Source organism: Pteropus medius, unplaced genomic scaffold (genome assembly GCF_902729225.1).
Source record: "Pteropus medius unplaced genomic scaffold, Ma_sr-lr_union100, whole genome shotgun sequence".
NCBI lineage: Eukaryota > Metazoa > Chordata > Mammalia > Chiroptera > Pteropodidae > Pteropus > Pteropus medius.
The window spans coordinates 12,543,111-12,562,775 of record NW_024354500.1 but is presented as its reverse complement, the minus strand read 5'-3'; the positions used below and the strand labels follow the sequence as shown (position 1 = coordinate 12,562,775).

General features: G+C 36.0%; 1 long non-coding RNA gene and 1 pseudogene across 3 annotated transcripts; both read left to right on the top strand.

Moving 5' to 3' along the window:
* The first annotated feature begins 2,828 nt into the window (after positions 1–2,828).
* Positions 2,829–2,944, top strand: LOC120595158 (uncharacterized; annotated as a pseudogene).
* Positions 2,945–16,425: 13,481 nt separating this feature from the next.
* On the top strand, positions 16,426–19,465 carry LOC120594847 (uncharacterized). 3 transcript variants are annotated; one of them, XR_005650721.1, is made up of 5 exons: positions 16,426–16,504; positions 17,375–17,424; positions 18,393–18,427; positions 18,600–18,744; positions 18,890–19,465. It is a non-coding gene; the product is annotated as an uncharacterized LOC120594847 (long non-coding RNA). The 3 variants fall into 3 exon arrangements; XR_005650723.1 differs by having other exon boundaries at positions 18,513–18,744; XR_005650722.1 differs by lacking the exon at positions 18,393–18,427.
* The last annotated feature ends 200 nt before the right edge of the window (positions 19,466–19,665 follow it).

Below are 19,665 nucleotides of genomic sequence, written 5' to 3'. Positions count from 1 at the left end.
GTGTGGAATTATGGGTGATTCTTAATTTCTATCATTCTGAATTTTGTAATTTATTTTTCTTTACAATGATTAAATGTTATTTGATAGATTTAAAAAAATCAAAGTTTGGAAAAATAATTGACTGGATTTTTTAAAGAAGACTTAAAAGAAGAAATAAATCTAGAGATGGCTTTAGAAGATTGCAACAATTTTGTTGGGGAGAAGTAGGAGAAGAATAGGCCAGGCATCAGGAATGGAGTTGGAAATGAAGCCAGAATAGAGCATTGCAGAAATGTTTTTAAGCCACGTAACATTTTCAATAAACTCCCTAAATGCTATTTTTCCAAAATAAATTAATGGTACTATCCTTCATAGGCAAAACTTATTTTGCTGCATTCTTCCTTTGTAATGATTATCCTTCAAATCCTCAGTGGAGCCCACCTCCTCACCAAACTGTGAAGCTTTCTCTGATGCCCTTTCCTAACAGTTGTCCCCTCCTCTCTACTACTTCTTTAACTTATTCAGATTATTGTGATACACTATGTTGTTTTTAGATTTATTAGTTTTACATGTGGATGCAGTAAAAGCAAGGGCTCTGGAGGCAGACTGCCTGGATATAAAGTTCTACTCCTATTCTTTTTAGTTGTGAATGTTGTAGCCGCCAGCCCCCGATAGACACACGGACCACCAGAAACCAGTGAGTTATAGGAAACACACTCTTTATTCAGCCAGCTGGGTCTGCCAGGGGTACGCAGACCCCAAATTAAGCAGCCCTGAAATGTAGAGGTACAGAGTTTTTAAGCCCTAAACCCCATTCCTCATCCTGTCTGAACACAAAAGTCTATTTTTCTTCTATTTACTAACTGTCAACCCACAGGTCGGTTGTGCAAGCAGGAGTACAGAAGCAGAAAGCTTATTGTTAGAATGTTATGTTCCCATGGGTGATAACCTATGTTCCCATGGGCAATAGCCAAGCAGTAATTTTCCAGCCAGCACATGAAACCTCAGGAAGTTATAAAACCTCTCTATGCCTCAGTTTCTTTATCTCTAACATAAGATTAATAGTTCTTCCTTCATAAAGTCCTTATGAAGATTAAATGAGATGAAAGCTCTTAGTAGAACTCTTCTCACTTAATAAAAGTGGACATACTTCAACTCCTCTGGATGGATATATTTGCATGAAAGCATTTGAGGAGTGGGATGGAAGACATAAGGAATGACCCACAAGATGGCAGTGTTTGTATATAACTTTAGAACGGTATAAGCTTGAAAGCGGAGACCACCAACAAATCTAAAAATTCAAGGCAAATACCAAAGAAATTCAAGTCAAATTAAAAGCCCACATGAAGCAAGCAAAACTTGTGAGAAATCAAACCTATGAATTTGGTAAGCTTAGCATTATTTTATAATAAAAAATCTGAACTCATCAAACTCTCCCCCTTTGCTATGACTTAAATTCTTTTCTCAGCCCATTTTACTTCGAATTGCTTATGTTCCTTCTTTGCCTGTGTTGGTGAGGAAGAAACTTTCCTCTATCGTCAAGGTTCTTTTGCTGGTCTAGTACTCAAATAGACATGAAACAGATTAGCAAAAGAGAATGTCGTGGCCACCAGCCCCCGAAAGACACACGGACCACCAGAAATCAGTGAGTTATAGGAAACACACTCTTTATTCAGCCAGCGGGGTCTGCCAGGGGTACGCAGACCCCAAATTAAGCAGCCCCGAAATGTAGAGGTACAGGGTTTTTAAGCCCTAAATCCCATTCCTCATTCTGTCTTAAACACAAAGGTCTATTTTTCTCCTATTCACTACTTGTCACCCCACTGGTCAGGTGTGCAAGCGGGGTACAGAAGCAGAAAGCTTATTGTTAGAATGTTATGTTCCCATGGGTGATAGCTTATGTTCCCATGGGCAATAGCCAAGCAGTAATTTTCCAGCCAGCACAAGAATAGCCAATTTAATATATAATATATATAAGAAAATAAGAATAATATATATGTAGGAACTCTGAATACATAAGAGAGTCAGAGACCCCCACATGCATGAGAGTTTCAGAGACAGAAAGGGAAAGTGGGTACATGAGACATCTGAGCTAGGGATGAGGTAAGGTGCCTTGGGGGCTTCAAAGGGTCATGCAGGATGATAAGAAGAGCAGGTGTTTAGTAAACAGAAGTTTGTCCTGCCCTATAGATAGGTCAAAAGAGATTAGCTCTGATAATCTCTTACTATGGGCCAGGCCCCTAATTCAGATTTTTCTAGGTAGGTAAGGGAGGGGCAGATGTTTCTCTTGAGCCTGCAGCTAAACAGCTAACATTGCCTTTAGGGCAAAACAGTTCACATACCACAGAGGCACATCTTGGAGTAACTAGTTCTGAACTCCCACACTTAACTGCATAATTAAACAGGCTGTTATCACCACTGTTTGCTTAAAAAATAAAAAAGTTTGATTTAAAATGACAGACTGAGCACATACTGCAGCTTTCTCTTTATGCCAAAATCCCTGGCAGAAAAGATATTCAAAACAATTAAATTCACAAGTGCATTAGAAAACAAGAAGTTTAAGATATTGAATGTCCAGAATTTACGAGGATTTCCTGAAAGATGGATAGGATGGATTGGACAGAAGAAAGGATTAACAGTTCCAAACAAAAAGAAGACAGGATTGCTATGAAAGGTAGTAGCAACACCAAAAGTGTTTCACATCTAGAGGTGGCTAAAAGAAGCAGAAAGTCCAGACTAGACCATATAGAAATTAATTAGTGGACGTGGTTCCATAGTGTAGCAGTTAGCACGTCTACTTTATACGCAGAAGGTCCTGGGTTTGTGCCCCAGTGGAGCTACAGTTCATGGTCTATGGCCATGCCACCCTGAACAAACCTAATGTCTGAACTTGGAAGCTAAGCAGGTTCGGGCCCGGTTAGTACTCGGATGGGTGACCACCTGGGAAGACCAGGTACTGTAGGCATAAATAATAATAATTTAAAAAAAAAATTAATTAGAGCATCACAGCAGGAGCGGTGAGCTAGTGTAACCTTCCTCATCCTCCATCCAATGGCAGCAACAGAGGTATCTGTCTCTAGATAGAATATAGATGTCGTTGTTGACACCTGGAATAATCAGGAAACATACTCAGAACACTAGCTAGTAGCTCTTCCTGTTCAGCAGCAAGCCCCACCCTTCCCCACACCTCTAAAGAATGACAGGTAGTCAGATAGTGACAACAGACTCCTCCCCTCAGGGAGCGTGTACAACAAACAGCCTCCTCCATAAACAATTTAAAAAATTAATCTCAAATACACAGATGATCACAAAAAATATTTGAAGAAAGTCAACACTTTGACATAAAATTACATACCCAAGAAGCTCAGCAAATGTAGGCAGGATAAATACAAAGATAACTATGCCTAGAAATATCATGGTCAAATTGCTGAAAAGCAAAGATAAAAGAAATATGTGAAATAGTCTAAAGAAAAATGGAATATTCATTAAAAAAATAACGATTTGAATCACAATGGATTTCACATCAGAAACTATGAAGATGACAGTATATCAATATTTTTAAAGAGCTGAAGAAAGAAACTGTCAATCCAGAAAATGTTCCTCAATAATGAGGGCAAAATAAAGATATTTTCAGAGAAATGAAAACTGAGAGAATTAGCATCACCATCAGAACTACGCCCCAAGAAATGCTAAAGAAAGTTCTTTAGCCTGAAGGGAATGCTGCCAAATAGAAACTCAAATTTTTAGGAAGGAAGGAAGAACATGAGAAATGGAAAACATTCAAAGTAATATAGTCAATCCTCATTATTCACAGATTCCGTATTTGTGAATTCATCTACTCATGAAAATTTATTGGTAACCCCAAAATCAATACTCAGTTCTTTCATGGTCATTCAAGAACATGTGCAGAACAGTGAAAATTTTGAGTCGCCCAGTGCAGTTTCCCAGCACCAATCCAGCTGAGTTCCAACAAGGCAAAGCTCTGCCTTCTTGTTTTAGCTCCCATAATTGAAACAAGTATCTTCATAATCAATCTAGTGCCACACTTTTTGCATTTTTGTGCTTTTTCGTGATGATTTTGCTCTCTCAAATGGCCCTCAAATGTAATGCTGAAGTGCTGTCTAGTGTTTCTGAGCCTAAGAAAGCTATAAAGTGCTTTATGGAGAAAATACTCATTAGGTAAGCTTTGTTCAGGCATGAATTGTATGGCTGTTGGCCATCAGTTCATTGTTAATGAATCAACAATATATATTAAATAAAGTGTAATTAAACAGAAAGGCATATAAAACAAGTTGATCAATTGGTAATATTGTGACCAGAGGCCCCCAGGAAGCTAACCTTGCATTTGCCCTGAGAGTGAGGTTCAGTACTCATTAATTGGATGTTTGTGGTGAATTTATAAAACATAACTAATGTAAATAATGACAATCACTTCATATAAAAGTTTGTTTTCCTATCAGTATCTTTAAATACATGACTTCAAATCAAAAACTATGATATTGCCTATGTGTTTATAATGGAGGTAGACATAACACAAATGACAATTGTAGCCTAACAGACAGATTAGAGTAGTTAAATGGAGCTATACAAAGCCAAGGTTTCTATATTTTATGTGAATTGGGACAATATTAACTCAAGTACACTATGAAAAGCTAGTAATGCATATTGTGATCCCTAAAGCTGCTGGTTAAAAAAAATAATAATAGAGGTATAGCTAAAAAGCCATACATAAATTAAAACAGAATTATAAAAAAGATTCAAATATCCCAAGAGAGGCAAGAAAACAGAAACAGTGTAACAAAAATCTGATGGAACAAATAAAAAACAAATAATAAAATTGCAGAAATACAGCCCTATCAATAATTACATTAAATGATTAAGTACTAAACATTCCAATTGAAAGGCAGAAATTGTCAGAATGAAATTTTAAAAAGAAGACCCGATAATATATTGTCTAAAAGAGACTCACTTTAAATATAAAAAGGCAAATAGATTGAAAGTAAATGGATGGAAAAAGATACATCATAAGCTGGCTATTACAGAAAAATAGACTTTGAGACAAAAAGTACCACCAAAGATAAAAAGGGATATTTAATAATGATAAAGGTTCAGTTCATCAGGAAGAAATAATTTGTATATGCCTAATTATAAATATGTATGTTTCAGATAATAGAACTTTAAAACACATGAAGCAAAAATTTATAGAACTAAAAGAGGAAAGAAATAGACAATTCCATAATCATAGCAGGAGATTTTTAACACCCACCTCTCAGCACTGAATAGAACAATTAAAAATAAATTAGGAAATATGTAGGTAATTTGGACAATACGAGGTGGTAATTAGAACCACTTTGACTTCTGTGATGGTTAATTTTATGTATCAACTTGACTAGGCCATCAGGTGCCCAAACATTTGGTCAAACATTATTCTGGGTGACTCTGTGAGGGTGTTTCTGGGAGAAACTGACATTTGGAACAACAGACTGAGTAAGGCAGATTGCCCTGCCTGATGTTGCTGGACCTCATCTAATCCTTTGAAGTTTTGAATGGAACAAAAAGGCTGAGTAAGAGGGAGCTCCTCTTGTCTGACTGCTTTAGAGCTGAGACATCAATTATTTCCTGCTTTTGAATTTGAACTGGAACATCAGCTCTTCATGGGTCTCAAGCCTGCCACATTTCATATCTGGAACTCACACCATCTGCTCTTCTGCTCTTCTGGTTCTTAGGCCTCCAGATTAGGACTGGAACACCATTGGCTCTCCTAGGTCTCCAGATTACCAGTTGCAGATATTAGGATGTATCAGCTTCCATAATCACATGAGCCAATGTCTTATTTTTAATCTCTTTTTGTACATATGTACATATGTGTATACATATATATGTACATATATGTGTACATATATGTATATATGTGTACATATATATGTATATATTCTCCTAGTTCTGTTTTAGAGAACCCTGAATAACACAATTTCACTGATGTTTATAGGTCCCCACATCCAATGACTGCAGAAGACAAATTCTTTTCAAGTGCACATGGTCCATTCAGCAAGCCAGACCATATACTGGATTTTAAAACAAATCAATAAATTTAAAAAGATCAGAAACATACAGATTATGTCCTTTGATCACAAGGAACTACACTAGAAATCAATAAAAATAAGATCTAGGAAAACTCCAAATATTTGTAAAATAAACAAGATATTTAAAATAATCCATGGGTCAAAGAAGAAATCACAAAGAAAGTTAGATAGTATTTCATGTTAAATGCAAATAAAAATACAACATATCAAAATTTTATGATGCAGCTAAAGCAGAGTTTGTATACAGAAATGTATAGTTTTAAATACTTATATTAGTAAAGAAGAGAGATCTAAAATCAATGTCCTAAGGTTTCCACATTAAGAAGCTAGAAAAAGAAGAGCAAAGGAAATCCAAAGTAGGCAGAAGGAAGAAAATAATAAAGATAAGGGCAGGAATTAAATTAAATACAGAAAAACAATAGAGAGAATTAGCAAAGCTGAAAATTGTTCTTTGAAATAATTGACAATATTGATAAACTATTTTCTATAGTTAGTTATCAAGAAAAAAATAAAAATTGAGAACTGTGAAGAATTTCTAAGGTTTGCGATTGTACCATACTTGCAAAGATAACCAATTACCAGCTATAGTTTCATGAGTGCTAGCAGACTAAATGAGACTCCTGGATGAGAGACCGGACTTTACTACTCATGGCACAGGAAGCAGGATGAGCTTTATGTTTACATCACTTTCTTTTGCCTCTGAAGTCCCCAGGAATGACGCAGAGTGGCCTGGGTAGATGTTGTAAATGTAGTAGATTGGCATCCCAGCTAAGGAACCTTAAACTTAGGGAAACTTAACATTTTATAAGAGGCTTTAAACAAACCTACCTGACTTTTACCCTTCAGGTAGAAATTGTCTTTATTATACTGAACGAGAAACAAACTTGTCCTCTGCTCTGGAGGGAGCCACCATCACTATTTACCAAGGCTATTTGCTGTACCAACATCCTTGAAAAGATAGTCCAGACAAAGGCTGTCTGTGCCTCTGCTACAAGATGAGCAGAAATGTGAAGAGGCCCATAGGTAATTGTCTCTCCACAAGAACACCAATTACCAATATCAGGAATAAAAGAGCAGTTTTACTACAGATCCTACAGACATTAGAAGGGAAATTAAGAGAATATTATAAACAACATAAGGTTAAAAAAATTAGAACAGTGGTTACGCTTGAGGAATTGGGGAGAGAGACCGACGGAGAAAGAGTATACAGGAACTTTCTGAAGTGGTGGGAATAGTCCATATCTGGATAAGGGTATGAATTATATAAGCATATAGTCAAAACTCAACAAAATACACTTAAAATTTGTGCATTTCATTATATGTAAATTTTACCTCAAAAGAAAAAGAAACTATAAACAATATGAACTTTAGGAATGATTTTTATACTGAAGTGTTTAGGAGTACATTGATATCTTCGTTTTACTACGAAGTGGGTAAAGTGATCAATAGATGATATATAATAAACCAAATATACTAAAAATGTTAATGGTATAATCTTAGTGGATATATTGTTGTTCACAGTAAATTATTCTACTTTTGTATGTTAAAAATTTTCAAAATAAAAAGTTGGAAGAAAAAGAAATTTAAAAAACATACAAATCAATTACAATTTATGAGCTTTATTTTGATCATTATTTGGCCACATAAACTGGAAAAAAATTATGACACACTAGGGGAAATTTGAACACTAATTACTTGTTGTTTTTAGGCCTGCGTAGGAGATGCTGTCAGTCCCCATGTCTCATAGTCCCTATCTTTCCCAGTTCAGTGCATGTTGCCCAGAATTCAGTTGCCAGCACCTGCTTTTCTTTGCCTAAGGTCTTTCTCTGCCTGCCTAAATTCTCTTTGCCTACTCTTGTGGCTGTCTACAAGTGTTAAAGAGTTAATGCTTGCAATAGCAGCCTTCCACAATGTCTAACTTACAACCTTCCCTTTTCTGTCTCAATTCTCCCATTTCCCTAATGGTGTCTCCCCTTCTCACATAGACTATTTACACTCAAGTCTTTGTTTCAATATCCGCTTCTGGAGGAACTTAAAGTGTGACATTGGGATGATAGCTAAAACGTTATGTTTTCTTTTTTTTTTTTCAGTTCTTAATTTTTAGAGCTACACAGTGAAATATTCACAGATAAAATTATACTGTCTGGGATTTGCTTAAAAATACTCAAGTGTTAGTAGAGAAAGTAGGTGGAGGTATGGATGAAAAAAATTATAGAAGGACGATAATTGTTAGAATTCAGTGAGAGACATGGTTGTTCATTATTAATTTCTGTCTACTTTGTATATGTTCAGAATTATATTGAAAATGACCTGGAGGGGCTAGTGAAGATAAAAGGAGATCTTTTAGGCTTGGGCACAAATCCTATCCTGGGTTCTATTACTCAGGCCAAAAAACTTGCTTGGGGAAGAAATTGGTTCAAAAGTTGACCAGGGAACTTGCATATGAATATTCATATCAACCTTATTTGTAACAGTCCAAAAACTAGAAACAACCAGAATTTCCTTCAATGAGTGAACTGTTAAACAAACTATGGTATATCCTTACCTTGGAATACTACTAAACAACAAAAAAGAACTATTAATACACATAGTAACCTGGGTGGATCTGAAGGGCAATATGCTGAGTGAAAAATAAAACAATTTCAAAAATCATATGTGATTCCATATGATTCAAGAAATGACAAAAGTATAGAGATGGAGGTAGATTAGTGGTCGTCAGGAGCTGGGGACAGAAGGAAGTAGGCAGAATTATAAAAGGGTAGCATAATGGAGATCTTTCTGGCAAGGGACCAGTTTTGTATCTTGATTATGGTGGTAGTTACATGAATCTATATATTTGCATAGACCTGCATACACAGACACGTGTGCACATACACACAAATGAGTATATGTAAAAGTGGTGAAGTCTGAATCTGAAATAAGGTCTATGGATTGTACCCAAGTTAATTTTCTTGTTTTGAATTTGTGCTACAGTTATATAGAATGTAACTATTAAGAGAAACTGGGTGAAGAGTATGAGTTATTTCTGCCACTTGCTGGGAATCTATAGTTATTGCAAAATATAAAAGGTTTTCTAAAAAGTAAAGAAATAGAAATAAAGTTTTTTTTTGCTTGTTTTGTTTTGTTTTTAAAGGTTTGCTTGTTTTGTTTTGTTTTTAAAGGTTTTCTAAAAAGTAAAGAAATAGAAATAAAGTTTTTTTTGTTTTGTTTTGTTTTGTTTTGTTTTTAAAGACATTCATATTTCAAAGGTGGCTAGGGTGGAGGTCCTAGAAGTTGAACCTCATATTCACTGTTGACAGTGCAAAAGTGCAAACTTCCATTCTTCTACCCAGAAGCCAGAGGAGTAGAGTCTTCACTGGAAAGCCCAGTAGCCTAATTATTACAGGTCATGTAGACCTGTAAACTTGATTAGAAAGCTCTCTCAGAGACTTGATAAGGTGCCCAACAACTTAATACATTCCTTTGCTGCTGAAACTAGACAATGTGGGCTCTGTTGTTTGGAGCTTTGAATGCTGGCTGATTTTTATTCTGGTCATTTCAATTGCACATCTTTATTTTCTAAGGAATTTTAAGGAATGATAAATGAGCTAAAACATATTGCTACACACTGAAGCCACTGAGAAATTGTATCAGGCTAGAAAGTAATAAATGGATATGCAATATGAGCCTGCTTGGTTACCTCTAGCAACAGAGAAAACTGAAGCCTACACTGACTTGCAATGATTAATAACCTCGACTTTCTGAGGTTTTTTGTTGTTCTGAAATTCCTAAGAAACCAGAACTCATGTGTGTACTTCTGTGTCTAGGACATGAATTTTTCTTCTGTACCTTACTAACAATATGCAGCACTGCCCTCCCTCACACCCCCTAAGAATAGCCCATACTGGTTCTTAGATGGCAGGAAGACTGCCTGGAACACCCTCCTGCTATTAAATATAGCTTTAATAAAGGCTCTAAAAGGGGGATGTTTAAAAGAGCTTTACAATTACCCTATACTATGAGATGAACAGGAGTGAACAAGAAGGACAAGAAAAGAAGAAAGCAAGAGAAATATTGAAACATCCAATTCAGAAAAAAGGAATAAGACTTAAAGAAATTATCTTAACCTAAGTAAAAGAGTGACAGAGAGAGCCAGGACACAGTCTTTAAGGACCCCATAGTCAAGACTTCCCCTATTGCCCTTATTACTGCTTTGTATTAAATGTGCACGTGGGTTGGGATCCTTGTTGGTATTGGGACTTGTACCCAATTCACTCAGGTTATAATATGAAGAAATTAATTTCCAAGGTTTCAAAAGCAGAACCACACAAACAACTTCATTTGAATGAAATTTTTCTTTGGTCCCAAACATAAATGGCCACTTTTATTATATATTTGTTTCTTAATACCATATTCATGTCTGTGAGTAAAATGTAGCTGAATAACCGCTTTCTAAAATTTTATGTAATTGCACAATGGGCTGCTCCAAAGTGGAGACAATAGAAAGGACCATCAGAGGTGTGCATGCTATGACTTGTATAACAATTTCTTTTTCATAGTTTTGTCATTATTCCTTTTGTAGCTTCTATAATTTCCATCATTAGATATTTAGATTTTTTACCCAAAATAAATAAATAAATAAAAGGCAAAACAAAACAAAAACCAAGGAAGCAAAGGTAGCTCTCTGTCTGCCAAAGACCACCATTAATGATCATTATCATTGCCTACTTTTCTTTGGTCTTTTCCAGTTTGGAAGGTACTTTAACATCCTTTGTTTTCCATTAATATTTTGATTTTCTCTAACAACCCTGAAAAGAAGTAGGGACTCAAATTATAAGAAAATTAAAATGAAAAAGATGATGCTGAAAGGGGTTAAATGATTTGCTCAGGGTCACAGAACTGGTAAAAAGATCCCTCATCATTCACATCAAGTAAGCCTGTTGCCTTCTCTAATGCTAACAGATTAAATGAGAGAAAAGACCCCTGGGGAATTTCCTCTAATCACTACACATTAGCTGAATAGCACAGATTGCCTTCTACTTCCTCTCAAATCCCATTGCACTTGCCATTTGTAAAATTCACTTGAGGTCTTATATTTTGCCTTGTCTTGCTTTTAAGAGTTTAATAAATGAATGGGTGAATGGTGTGTGTATGTGTGCACTCCCTAATATGTAGTACAAGTATTAGAAACAGGAATCTAGACTTTTATATTCTCACAAAATTTAACAGAGTACAATGCTTATAAATGATTTTTTAAATTTTAATTTAATTAGATTAGATAATAGTATGAAAAATATAGACTTTGGCCCTAAGAAGATAAGATGGAGAAAAGGAAAATTTTAATGAAGATAGATCAGGTACTTCCATGGCTATTGAGTCCATGACCATCATTTTAATCATTCTTTTGCGAAGATATTTAATTCCCTTGACCTCGTTGCACATGCCCAACTCAGTCATAACACCAGATCAACCTACAAGTAGTCAGCCTTCTTCACTTTTTACCTTGGTAAGGTTAGAGACAAGGTGATGAACAAAAGAAAGACAAACATACACTTGTTAGGTAGCTAGTCAGACATGAACGGCAGGAGGAAGAAAGGAATAGGGGCCCAGACTAGAGACCACTCAAAGAACAACCCAATGGTAATAGAATTCTGGGTACGCACATACGCTAGACAGTTACATAGCTGCCAGGTGTCAAGCAAAATGACCTCACTTGCCAATCACCTAGGAATGCCTTTGGAATCACTCCATCGCTGCCCAAATATAAGGCAGACATTCTCACTTCTGGGTCTTCTTTTTGTTCCTTTCTTTTTGCCCCTTGTTGTTGTGGTTATTATTACAGCACTCTGTTGCAGCTCTCATTGCTGGGACCATTTGCCTCCTTGGGGCATGTTTTGTCTTTATCCATGTACCTCCTTGGAGCATTCTTTGTCTAAAATATATTTTTAATAAAACTATTCAATCTCAATGACCGATGATTCTTCACTGCCATCATTTGAAGAAGAACCGAAGGGAAATGCTAACTAACTATACGTTTGCAGTGTTATTATCCCTCTCCCCACCCCCTCGCCGTTGGGGCACCACTGAACTCCGATCAGCCCCAATGGTGACACTCTTGCTTAAATAACAAAAGGTATTTGGACTAAAAAGTCCAAAGGTAAAACTGGCTTCAAATAGGACTTATTCTTGCAGCTCAAATGATGTGAACAAGACCAAACTTCTTTTTCACTCTGCCTTCCTCAGGGTTGTTTTCATTCTCATTCCCGGTATTGCTCCATTACCTTCTCGTTTTCAGTAATGCTATTGAAAATTCTGATGCCATTCTTGTTCCAAGTCCTTGGTATGTGACCTATTTTTCCTCATCAAAAGACTTAGGGTTCTAAAATTTCAAAATAATCCTTCTTCATTCATATCCAGAAGGAAAAAGCAAATGTATCCCAGTATTTACAGTAAAAGTCCTAGGTCATGTGCCCACCACTGAACCAATCACTCTGGCCAGGTAAATTGGATAAACTGATAAGCCTAAACTCAGTTTTGTGTTCCTACATTGCAGCTGGAAAGGTTCCATTTGGGATCCATGTGATTCTATTTCCCTAGAATCACATGGATCCCAAATGAAAATTAGAAGCTACTGAAAAGAGGGAAATAGATACTTTAGAAATAACTAACACATGTTCCATACTTTCCTTTATCTTGGCTGATGAGCATTAATAGAAATCAAACAACCATTTGCAATGCACAAATGAAAATTTGTGATCTCCAATGTCTGCAGGCATCTTATTACATAAATTATTCTTCCCCACTTATATTTCACTCTCTACTCATTTCCTCAGTTTATTAGCTTGATCAAATATGTTTCTTCACAAAAACAAGTAAAACTCACTCAAACTAATGCCCCTTAACCATTACCTTGTTTATCTCTCCTCACAGCCAATCACTTGAAGTCTACAAACAATATAAACCACAAAAATGTGAAACAAAAACAAGATCACTGCAACTCACAAGATTATCAATCACCACCCTTTAGGGGAATCTTAGCCAGGTAAAACTTTTCCAAGGCTTAATTTTCTCTAGAAAAACTTTGTCATTAAACACATAAGCAGTGAATCAAAAGTGTGGTAATTTAATCTGGAATTCTAGACACATTTAGTGCATAAATAATTGGTACCAAGTGTCTTTTATGCAAGGATGCCAACTGTTTTGAAGTCCCAATACAGTCATTTCTAGTTTTGAAAGCAGTATTTTAAATTTCCTCAGTCTGTTCCCATAACCGATGACATAAAGATTTCAATGTAATACCAGCTCATAAATATTAGCTGGTGATCATGATCTAACTTGTACTTCAAAAATTAAGAGGCATCCTTAAAAATGTTTTTAAGTTTTTTTTATTCACACTTTATGTTGAAATATTTGTCTAAACTTCTAATTTCACTGGAGAAAATAGCAGTAAAGTCTTCTCATAAAGATGACCATGAATGACTTCTGTTTGTCTTCAATAATTATAGACCCAGCATATCCCCAGCTCTGTGTTCTATTTCTCCCTTTAATGCTTAAAAGAAGAGGGAGAAAAATCCTTCCTTTTCTTTATCATTCTTTTGAGAAATGTCAAGTTAGTAAACTACTCCATACTGATCTATTAATGGGAGCGAATGGCTGGTGGGGTACTAAAATAGCTTTTCAGAGATGATGTCTTAATTCACTAAATTTGCTAGTAAATCCAATGGTGGAAATGATTTTAGGCACTCATAGTAGTTCAAGAGAGATCTGGGACTAGACTGGATCTAAACCAAGAATGGCCTGGAGTTATTCAATTTATATTAATGCTGTAGAAGATGATTCTATACAAAGATCAGGTCCTCAGATCTTATACTTTACAGGGAGCAGCCATCTTTACCTATAAGCAAAACAAATCAGGACTAGCTCAATGGATATAAAATATACACTAAATTCAATGAAGTATATCTACTGAGCACATTACATATATAAGCACTCTGCTAGCTACTGCAGGGAATTAAAAAAAAAACTTAAAATTTGGTATGGGGAATAAGATAGATACATAACTATTACTGATGAGAAAAGAAAATACTGCCATAAAAGAGACAATGGAATTGTGGAGCTACAAGAGAGAGAGATCACAATCAGCTGAGGGGATCAGAAGAAACTTGTATTTTGTGAAGAAATTTAAGGAAGAATAGGATTTTGTGGAGCATCTGAAAGTAATCTTTTATTTCCATGATTGTCAATGTAGGGAAAAATTGTAAAAGACTTTGAAATAGAGCAAAAAGATTACTGGATAACTTCCATGGGAAACTAGGTGAATTAGCTGATTCTACAGGATCAGTGGGCCTTTTACTGTCTTTGAACTATTTTACAACTCTATAATTTGTAGATTAACTGCTAGCAATCCAAATAACTCCTGTTCATAGACATTACATATTTAAAGCAAATCTACTTTCTGGCAGTCTAGCCCCTCCCTACCACCTAACTTCAGTCCAGACACCTCAAGTAAACCCCTGGTGCCACAGACCCAGCATCCAGGTTGTCAGCAGCCCTTCCACTGCCTTTTCCATTGAGGTCTCTCCTTGCAGAGCACGATGTCCAATCATGCCCTGGTCTCTTTCCCAATGGAGCCCATAATTCCTGTCCATGTACCATCCCCTTAGTCCTATCCCTAACACACAGGGATCACCCTGTTTCTTTTTTCGAATACACAGTTATATTGACTTTTAGATCATGGATTCTAGATCATGAAGATACAAATGTTCATCCCTATCAGTCACCTTCTCTTTAATACCTGAAGCATAAAAATCTCTCTGAGGATAAGGAGAACTAGAACACAAGGGATCATTATTAGTACCTTAGAGTTCTCTGAGTTTGAGGTGGTCTCATACGGTGAAATGTTCTTTTGTCTCCTAATTACGTCCATAAAACCCATGAAATTTTAATAAAAAATCAATACATTCTTAAAATATTTTTGGACATCATAGATATGCTTTTCTTGTTAATTTGAAGTGGCTAGAGGGCATGAAGCCCATGTCCAGCATCTAACTTATTTCTTTGCATGCCATAGACAAGAGTGGAGCAGAGATAAGCAGCCAGTTTCTGAGACGAGGGTCTTTTCACGTATGGTTGCTATTCTGTTACTATTGGGTCTAATTATTCTACTTTTAAGAGCAGTATAAAATAGTGTCTTACAGGTTTTTAGAAAGCTCAAGAACTAATAAAAACTAGAATAATATAGAAGGAAGGATTTTCTTAATACATCGCCAGGAAACTCTGAGTTAATGCCCACCCAGAAAGGAAAGGGACACCAACACAGATTATCTATTACTTTAATTGAATCTCCGTATATGCTTTGATTAAGATTTTCCCCCCATATTTAAGGTTGTAAGATAGTGTATTCATCATGACCTTGCATTGTATCATGTTCTGGTTATGTAATCATAAAATAATTAAACTGCCTTCATAAAATTACATGAAAATTAAATGATTACCTTTTAGAAATAGGCTACTTGATCATATTCGGTTTCTAATGCATAATAAACGTGATACCACGGAAGAAGATTGGAAACAAGACACAAAGTGTGTGTTGCTTGGCAGTCTTCCACTGAAATTCCTGCTGTGGAAGATTAGCCCTTTCAAATAACACCAGAAACTAAACTGGTATTTAATTTAAAAATCTTTAATCAACAAGGATCCCAACAACCACTTAAATTTCACTGCATGTCATTCTAACTACCAGTTATGAAATAGCTGCTAATACCATCAATAAAAAAGGGTGTGGGGGGATACACAGAGATCACTATTCCGTTGCTGTAAGGAAAGTTCTATAAAGGCATACCTTGGAGATATTGTGGGTTCAGTTCCAGACCTCAACAATAAAGCATTGCAATGAAGTGAGTCATAATCTATTTGCAGGTGGAGAGTCTTGCTTTCAATTTGTAAAAAATGCAACATCTCTGAAGCACAATAAAGTGAAGCACAATAAAATGAGGTATGCCTGTAGTTTAGCTGAAATTAAGAACAGATATTTTGAGTCCTTTTCAATTGAAACTGGTTTAGACAAGTATACCTCATTCAGTCACTCTCATTCTAATTAGATTTAATTCAAACATGGCAAAAGTATAGCATCCTAAGAGCCATCATCCTGAAAAGTTATGTTCATTTTCATAGTTATGAGTATTTTAATGAAGAAAAGATTAAGACCAAAGAAACCCTTTCGTAAATGTCAGGGAACTATGGAAGATCAAATTTATTCCAGGAGAAATTTCCAGTTGTATTGAGATTAGGAATTTGGCCTGCTGACTCAGCAGATAAATATCTCAGCCTACATCACATGAGGTCTGAGAGTAGTGCATTTAACCACCTTCTACTATTTAAAGCATTTTAGACTTGCCAAGTATGTTTTATATTTCCAATTTGCTCAGAGGTCCTGAGAAACTCAAGGAATCTGCCATAGCATGGTAAGACCTTTGTCACCAATTGGGAAGCGGGCCATGATTGACACATGGATATTTGATCAGCCTCTCAGTGTTGGTCCCTGAGAACCTGGCTAAGAAAGGGGTGTGAAGGAAATAAAGGGGTTCTATGAAAAGTAATCTCACAGGGTGATCTGATCATAAATTCCTAACTGGGCAGGTACTGGTGGGTAGTCGCTCCATGCCTATAACTTCTTTAGTGAAAGGTTTTAAGCCAGTCTGTCCATTTTTCCTGTGCATCTAGGTTAACATACCTTTGAAATGCCAGAAGTAATACCATTCCAAGGGGTATTAACCCACAGAAGAGCACATAATTCTGTTAACTATCCTGTAATCCAATTCCCACCTTGCTTTCTCCCATCTTCCCTATGCCCCCTCCTTTGGAAACAGTAGCTGGTAAGTATGGATCAGGATAGAGATTTGGTCCTGGAAGTATCTCAAAATCAAAGCAAAGCCAGCCTCAACTGCAAGTTAGAGATGAGTCTTTGAAAGGGCCAGCTGATCCTGGAAAACACAAATAAATTACAGTAGTTTCTTATTTGCCTATTATTTTTCAAATTTTTGTTTTCCTTCTATATGGGTAAGGGGGGGCAATTGTTTATTGGTTTTGAGCTTCGCTAACAGTGGGTCAGCTTCTAAAATTCTGTTAATGTCATCATAGATGTATATCTATAATAAACGTAATTAAAGAAAACCTTTTTTCACATTCATATGTTTAAAATTTAAGAGTAATAGACTTAAATGAGAATAGTTGGAAAAGGGTAGTACTGTTATATTTTAAGTGGCATATTCACTGCAGTTTTCTTAGCTTATTAACATTTTTCTATTCTCAGCTGAATCCGTGTTTCATTTTAGTGAGACAGACAGAAGTGGAGTGGAAAAGTCTAAAAGTTAAAAATACCAAGGTAATAATTCCTCTGGATTTTGTTTTTACCTTTTTTTGGCTCTCCGAAAAGCAGATTAGAGTTTAAAACTCTCAGTGACACCAAAAAGAGCCCCCAGGATTATACTATTTCCATAGGAGAAAAACAAAACTAGAATTAAACCTGGAGAGTCCAAATCAGTCCCCAATAGCTGCAGTTATTTTCCTGGCTCATTTAAACAAACTCCTAGATGAAACAGAACTTTTTAATGTATCTGCCACAAGATGGCACTATATAAACGCCTTTACTTTCACTTTTCCCGTCTTCCCAAAGGGTAGTCAAGAAGGAGGCAAAGTATTAGATAAGGCAATCCATTTAGTATTTTTGAAATTGCTATAGTTTATTAATTAAACTCAATCTTTAAATTATAAGCCTAAACACCTTGTAACAATTTGTCAATACCTTACTTAATTCTCTATCAGCAAGTACAGCTCTATTGGTGAGAGACTGGCTCAAAGGCAGCTTTAGGTCTGTTATTTGGCAGATAGGAAACTGAATAACAAGAAGGTGAGAAAATTGATAATATGTGAGAGAGCAGACAGGAAAAAGAAATGCATTCACAAGAAAATGTATAATCTTGAATTTTCTTTGGTTTCCATTAAAACTGCCGGTGCCTCAGAAGATTGTCAGTTTAATGTTCTTTCAGTAGTATTACAATTTATTCTTTTGTTACACGAGGAGGATTGGAAACGAAAAGGCCCATGCTAGCAGGAGGTACAGGAAGAGATTACATATACAAATAATTCTGTAGCTCTTGTATCAGGAGAGGGTTTGTCTTGTAATATTTAAGTTCGCACAAAGAAATCTTTGGTTGGTTGCCAAAAAAGCAAAATTGTGAAGTTAAAAAGAAGAGAGAGAAAGGAAGAAAATATTTGATGAAAATATATAATGAAAAGTTGGATGCATGATAACTGCAGTGTCTGTGTTTTTTTGTTTGTTTGTTTTTTAAGAGCTGAGAATGGAGAATGAAGGGGTTGGGGAGCAGGTAAGGAATGGAAAGCAGTTTGGACAAGCGAAGTTAGGTGTGTTCATACCTGGGAAGCTGAAAACATCTGGTCATATCCCAACAGAAGGTGGTTTCTGTGACAGGCGGCTGGTGGGAGTAACACAGGTCACCTGCCTGAGTCAGGCTGCAGCTTCTTGAATCCTCTTCCCAGGAGCGGGCAGCTGTTCCACAGAGCTGAGGCGCCAGATGCTATTTCCTCCCTGCAAGAGACAAAAGGACACTGAGGGGGAATTTTAAAGACATCAAAGGCCTGAGTGGACAGCCATGTCCCCGTAGCTGGCAATTCTACTTATACAGTAAGGCCAGGGAGGAATGGAGAGATGAAGGAGATGGAATATTCTGATTGGGGTGGGAGTAGGGGTGGAAGAGGGCTAATTTGAATGAGCCTTCTTCCAGCACACAGTCATTCAGTAAACATTTTTTTCTTCCTTTGTATTTTAGCTTACAAACATTGGCTCCTCTGAAAAGGTCACCCCATTATGCAGACAAAATTTGTGACTCTCAGCAGCTGGGAATACCTTGGAACCAAAGAGAACAGCAAGGAGAGAGAGAGAATAAAACAGAATCATTGCTAAGCCAAATATGGGGGAAAGATTAACCTCTACATTTTTTTTAATAACAAAAACACAACATTTCTCTTTAATTCATAACCTTAAGAAATTCTACTTATTATTTACAATAATTCTAAGGTGTTCTGAAGATACTTTTATATTAGAAAAGACTATCATATTAGTTTATATTACTTTAGGAAGGAAATGCCTTATTATACTGCTAGAAGTTATAGAAAAATACACAGGGGATTTTTTTTTTTTTTTTACTCTTACTAATGAAGAAAGAATCTAATAAGGATTGCTGAATTTTGGAGATTGGAGAGTTGTGTTTATACCCACAATAAAATGTTAGGCTACTACATCAGAAAAGCCTTGGTTCATTTATTTTGACACAAGTATTTTAAATAATTTTGTTTCCTTGGTAAATGGTCTGTAGACTCATCAAAGTTTTGTTAACTAAAATATTATTAATGTGAATTCACTCTATGCATCTCATAATTTTGTTGAGAAATGAGATGTGAACAGTGCATTTTATGGTAGCAAGAATTGCTAACATTATATCTGGTCCATAGTACGTGCTCAAAAAAGGAATAAAAGAAAATGTTGAAAGTACAGGGGAATTTATTCACAAGTGTTTCATAGGACAGGAATAGAAGTGAGAGGGGC